The following is a 6,411-nucleotide window of genomic DNA, read 5'->3' on the forward strand; positions in this document are numbered from 1 at the left end:
CTCAATCAGTCGAGTTATCAACGCCTAAGAAAATACAAACAATTTAACAAAATATAATACCATCCAACAAAAAATCTCACTAAAATTAAAATTCCTCACTGCATCCATGTTTGTCTTCGGCTTGGAAGAATCTTATTCTTGTTGTGTGGAAAGTTGTATTGGGCCCGAGGATAGCATTAAAACCACCAAGAGGGGAGATAGCTCACGAGAGAGAGGGCCACATAAAAAAGAGAGATATACGTAAGAAGGTGGGAGGAAAGCAAGTCTTCGCTCCAGGTAACTTTGCAATGCCAGCAAGCCGACTCGACCCGAACCACACCGAGTCTTTTCGAATCTTGTTCAAAGTCTTCAATTCAGTATGGGACTGTTGCCCGTCACGTTTTAACCGCAGTCGTTCAAGTCGTGGAAAATCAGTGAAACGCGTGCAGAACCTTCGGCCAGCTGCTACCAAAATGGCCGCGTCTTAGGTTCTCCGGTTGCTACCAAATAATTAGGAAAAAACGTGTGTACTTTTCGCGAAACTCGGGCTGGTGATGGTGATACTTGTGAAGACCTAACAAGGATTACAAAAAAACGCGCAGACATCACATCCTCCTCCTTTGGGTAATATCTTCACAATTCTCAAAAACTTCATTTTTTCCAATTGTTCCAAAATTCCATACACGTATCGAAAATAAATAAATTCAAACTAAAGAAGTCAGTAATTTCTCTTTTCGGATCATTACTGAGTGAGGCAAGATTTCCTTGTAATACGTTTGTTATTACTAACATACATTTCCTTAAAACAATTATTTTGGTAAACAATTTCTGTTGATTTTTGTATTATTTTCTCACTACTTTTTCACTGATTTAATGCATGTTATAATAAACAAGTCTTTCTCTGATTAAAATGCCATCTGATTCAAAGTGAAACCACTTGATACTGCATATTTGATTTTTACATTCAAGTTTCACGTGATAGGAACTTGAGAATTTATTTTAATACAGAATTAGATTTTCTGGCATTTAGTTACATTACTGAAAAACGTCTTCATGGTTTCCCACTGAAACAAATTAAATCACTATCATCTGACATTTCCTGTACCTTTAGTATTCACTGTTTTTCCAAAGTCCACGTGTCCTCGAACAAGTGTATTGCATGTATACATACAGTAAATACACTACAGGAAATACTTAAATTACGAGTCTCATAATAATAAGCTTTGCTTCTTCATTTAGAGCTGATCTTTAGAAGTCATTAACATAGCTCACATATTACTTAAATTATCAATGTCATTTAAATGAATATGAACAATTTTTTCAATCAGGGTCAATAAACGACGTTATCAATTTTGGGCTACGTTTTGACCCCTCTGTTCTCCCTAAAATGTTTATTTGTCAAAGGGCCTACGCATTTTTAACAAAATAGTTGAATCCTCAACCAAATAAATGCATTTCTAACAAAAAAGGTTCATTTTCCATCCAAAAAGAATTTTTAATAAAAAATTCATTTTCAATAAAAAAAGATTAAGTTTCGAGTAAAAAAGACTGCTTTTCTCAACCAAAAATGAAGTGGTTGAATTTGTAGTTTTAAAAATTAAGTTTCAATAAGTTACCTTTAACATAACTTGCACTTTTTTGGCACAAAATGACTAGATAAGTTTCACTTTATTTTTTTTCTAAAAAACTGTAGTTCTATTTCGCAGGAATTTTCTGGGACATAAATTCTAGAATCACTTGTAAAAACGTTAAAAAGCAGAAAAAGGAAAAAAGGCAGTACTTGCAGCTCCATTTAGATTTTTAAACATTTTTAAAGAAAAGTTGCTACTTTAGAATTGATTTTGCTCGTACCCAGTATTTTCGTAGAAATTCATTTTTTAATATTTTTATTTATTTATATATCAAGGGGAATTTTTTTACTCTGAAATATAATGTTAGCATAATGAAAATGTAATGGAAATCTAAAAATAGGAAAAAGAGTCAAATGAAAACCTCGATGACAACAGAGTTACGAAAACAAATTTTATTATTCACTGAATTTTGATCCTTGAAGATAACGAGGAAAATTGCGCATCACAATAAAAAAGACTGCTATATCTGTCAGCAGATTTGCAATGATTCTTGCGAGGATGATCGTTACATAAATATTTCTCACGCGTGAATTCTCCTTTCACGATTGCGATCAATGAAAGTTACTGAAATAAAAGAAATCTTCAACGAAGAATGATAATCAGCCACAGTAAATAAGTCAATTGATATTTTTCTTTAGCAGTCAGACGATTCCGTCTTCATAATTAATATTCTCTTAGAAATTTAAGTAAACAATATTTTATTTATTTAATAATTATTTATTTATGCATAACATTTTTATTTAATGTGGATTTATATTTTCCTCTAAATAGCAATTTCTATGAATTCAAGTTGTCTTACTAAATACCTACTTTTTCACTTCCTTAATTTTATAATTTAAAAATCATCATAACTAAAGTGGTGATTAATGAAATCTTGATTTTAAAATAAATAAGGATTAGGTAAATTAAGTCAAAATACACAATATCATTCGGTAAGTGAAATACAATATAAATTTAGAATAAGATTCGAATTGAGAAACTGATTTGAAACGCTTTAAATTAGAAAAATGCTTTAAACAAGAAATGGTTTCAGTCAGGTTTTAGAACAAAGCCGTTTTATTTTAACCCAAAAAAGATGAAATTTTTTACCGGAAGAAATTAATTTTTAAACCAAAAAGAATACTCATTTTTACCAAAATGCATGAATTTTCGATATTAATTTCGAAACAAAGTTGAATTTCTACCAAATTGTTAAATATTCTACAAAGTATTTAAATTTTCTACAGGAAAAAATTTGAGAGAAAATAGTAAAATTTTCAACCAGAAGAGATAAATTTTCAACAAAAATAATGAATCTACGAGGAAAGAGTTGAAACTTCTACTATAATAGTTGTTTTTTTAACAAAATAAATGAATTTTCAATGAAAATAGATAAGTTCTCAAGGAAAATGTCTTAGCGTATATTATTTCTACCAAAAAAGTATTTAATTTGAAATTAAGCACAGATGCATTTAATAAAAAAAGACGATTTTTCCACAAAATAGCTGAATCCTCAACAAAATTAGGTGACTTTTCTACGAAAATAGTTTACTTTTCAACTAAAAAAAAGTGATTTTTTGACCAGCGGAGTTGAATATTGGAATGGAGAAGCCGAATTTTAAATCAATAAATAAAAAGAATTTCCTATAAATAGTTTAATTTTTAAGCCAAAAAGACAAATGTTCTACAAAAGCGTTGAATTTCCCAGCTAAAAAGGATGAATTTGCAAGACAAAAAGTTACTTTTCAACTAAATATTATGACTTTCTACGAAAATAGTTAAATATTTAATAAAATACATGATTTTTCAATTAAATGATTGAATTTTCATATGAAAAATTTTAATTTTCAAGAGAAAAGTTACTTTTTAACCGAATAGTTGAATTTTCTACCATTTTCAAACCATAAAGATGAATTCCAAAAAAAAGAGTTAAACTTTCAACAAAATAGTTGAATTTTCTGCCAGAAAAAAAACAGCACGTTTGAAACAAAATAGTTAAGTTTTTAGCCAAAGATAGGAATTTTTAACAAAAATGACAAATTTTTTACCAAACAACTGAATTTTTAACAAAGTTGTTTTACTTTCAAGCAATTATGTACTTAATTTTTAATCAGAAAAGACGAGATATCAACAAAAGAGTGATATTTGCATCAAAAAAGTTAACTTTGAAATAAATAGTTTAATTTTCTACGAAAAAAGACGAATTTGAAACAAAATGAATCAATTTCTAACGAAAGAGATAAATTTGAAACTAAAAGCACAAATCGTCAGCCAAACAACTGAGTTTTTAACAAAGTAGTTCAACGTTCATGCAAATACTTCATTTTCGGGGGAAAAAATGAATTAAAGAAAAGAATAAAATTAACAAAAATAGTTAATTTCCAAGTAAATAGTTTAATTTTGTATAAAAATAATTGAAATAAAATTTTTTAATTTTCAACCAACGAGATGAATTTATAAATGATATTATGAATATTCAACCAAACAACTGGATTTTTAACATAGTAGTTAACTTTCAATTAAAAAAGATGCATTAAAAGAAAAAGAGGTAAATTCTCAACCAAAAGACATTAATTATCTACTCATAACTGACCTTCAAACCTTTCATAATAGGAGCTATTACATAAAAAACACACAAAGTAACTTTAAAGTAGCGGAGATTAAGGTTCCAAGTTATTGCATAAATCGTAACTAAAATACGTTACAAGATACTTTTCAAAATGTTAACGAAGTAAACCCTAAAAGTTACAAATAATATAACTTTTCAGTAACTTTTTTACAAGTAATTGTTTACTACCCAACTTTGTCACCGTTACAATTTTCTAAAGTAAATAAATTTTTTAGTTATTCTATCGGTGACAAACTAATTCATTTGTCAATATTCCCTTTCTTGCACTTATAAAAAAGGGTGTTTTTTAGAACTCCCCCTGGTTGTAAATGTTTTTTCAGCCCCACCACCTCTTGCGTAACCTCCGCTTATGGTAATTCCGTAATTACATTAAAATGCAATAAACCGAGTGCGGATTTATTGTTAGAAAACATTTCTGGTAAAATAATAATTGCTTTTCTATTTCTATACTACTTCCCGCCATAAAAATTGCACGCCGTGCTGGCCGGACCGTCTTTTATTGTTTCGTGTCCAACAATCTTGTTTCTTAAGTGACATTTGTGATAATTAAAGAAAATACCTACGAAGAAGTTATAAGCATCCGTGTTATAGAATTTATTATTAATTTCTGAATATTTCATTTCGTATTGTGGGAATTCAAAACCCGTATCTGGTAATCGTGTATAAATTGCGCAAAGTTTTTTTCTGGATTATTGAACAACGTATCCCCTTTTGTGAGGGTCAGTAAGTTTTTAATCCCCGGCCCCACCTTACATAATTTTTACTGTCTATTTTGTGTTCATCAATTTATAAATGGGTTATCAGAAACAATGTAAGATGCTTTGGTTGGGTTAGGTTTTGGTAAAATCTTTCTTTTTATTATGAATTAACAAAGTAGTTTACCTTTTAACCAAGTATAGTTGAATTTTGAACCAAAAAAGATGAATTCTCAACATAAAAATGTAGTAGTTGATATTTTAACCAACAGAGGAATTTTGATTTAGATCAAAACCAGTTGAAACGTTTTTAATCAAGTAGTTTCAATTTCAAACAAAAAATTTCATCCAAATGTTAAACTTTCATTTCAAAAAGAGAATCTTTCTACAACATAGTTGAATTTTCAAGCCAGTAATTGAACTAATCACTAAACAAATTAATTTTCTACTAAAAAAACACGAATTATCAACAAAATACATAAATTTTTTATCAAGAAGTGGAATTTTCAACCACGAATACAGAAATTTAGTGAACATAACACATTTTAAGTCAGCCTAGATACTTACATTTTTAACCAAGCAGTTGATTTTTCCACTAAACAGTTAAATTTTCAGATCAAAAATTGATTTTAAATAAAAAAACGAATGCTTAACCAAATAGTTTAATTTTCACCCCACGAGAACTCGTTTGGTTTCAAAATATACTTTTTGATTGAAAATCGAACTTTTTTTTTAGTGAAACTATTTTATAAATAAGTTATCTCTTTTCTTAAGATATACAACCAATTGCTATAAAGTTGAAATACTTCTTTCAAAATGCTTCTTTTTTTAAAGAATCATGTCTGGTAGAAAATTGAACTATTTTCTTGAAAATTCGTTCGATTTTTGGTTGAAAATTAATTATTTTAAACTGCATTTTAATTATTTATTTGTTTTGAAAACTGATCCTTTTTAGCTTAAGATCCATTTAATTTCTTTTCTTTGGTTAAAAAATAATTTTTTATCTGTAAATATGTAGCTTGCAATTTTTGATTAAAAAATGTATCTTTATAACTTTAAAATACAACTATTAGGTAGAAAATTCATATATTTTGTCAAAAATTTGTGTTTTCAAATTGAATTCAACTTTTTGAAATTCTGCTGTGTTAAATAAATTACTTTCTTAAACTGAGAATGTACAGACTTCATTTTTGGTTACAAATTTACCTTTCTTGATTGAAAATTAACTTTCTGATTGGAAATTCTTGTTTTCCTGTTTAGAATTAAGCCGTCTTCTAAAACATTCGACACTTGCTAAATTTTTTTGATATTTTGTTAAAGATTTGTCTATTTGCTTAGAAAATCAATCTTGTTCGTTCAAAATTTATCTATGTGATTGAGAATTCAACTACTTTGTTAAAAATTCGTCTTTTTGCGTTGAATTCAACTGGTTTTTAATCAGTTTTTTTATTGAGAAATCGTTCTCAGCAGTTTCTCAGGGGAGTAGGGCGAGAACGGT

The 6,411-nt window shown here is 28.3% G+C and overlaps 1 protein-coding gene across 7 annotated transcripts in view; it reads left to right on the forward strand.

The window, feature by feature from the left end:
• Positions 1-318: 318 nt before the first annotated feature.
• The window catches only part of LOC117176022, a 95,987-nt gene continuing 89,894 nt past the window's right edge, over positions 319-6,411 (forward strand). For all 7 annotated transcript variants that reach the window (XM_033365979.1, XM_033365981.1, XM_033365980.1 and 4 more), the window contains exon 1: positions 319-603. The gene's annotated coding sequence lies outside the window, so the exon portion shown is untranslated. The remainder of the gene's footprint in view (positions 604-6,411) is intronic.

Source organism: Belonocnema kinseyi, chromosome 7 (genome assembly GCF_010883055.1).
Source record: "Belonocnema kinseyi isolate 2016_QV_RU_SX_M_011 chromosome 7, B_treatae_v1, whole genome shotgun sequence".
NCBI classification, from domain to species: domain Eukaryota; kingdom Metazoa; phylum Arthropoda; class Insecta; order Hymenoptera; family Cynipidae; genus Belonocnema; species Belonocnema kinseyi.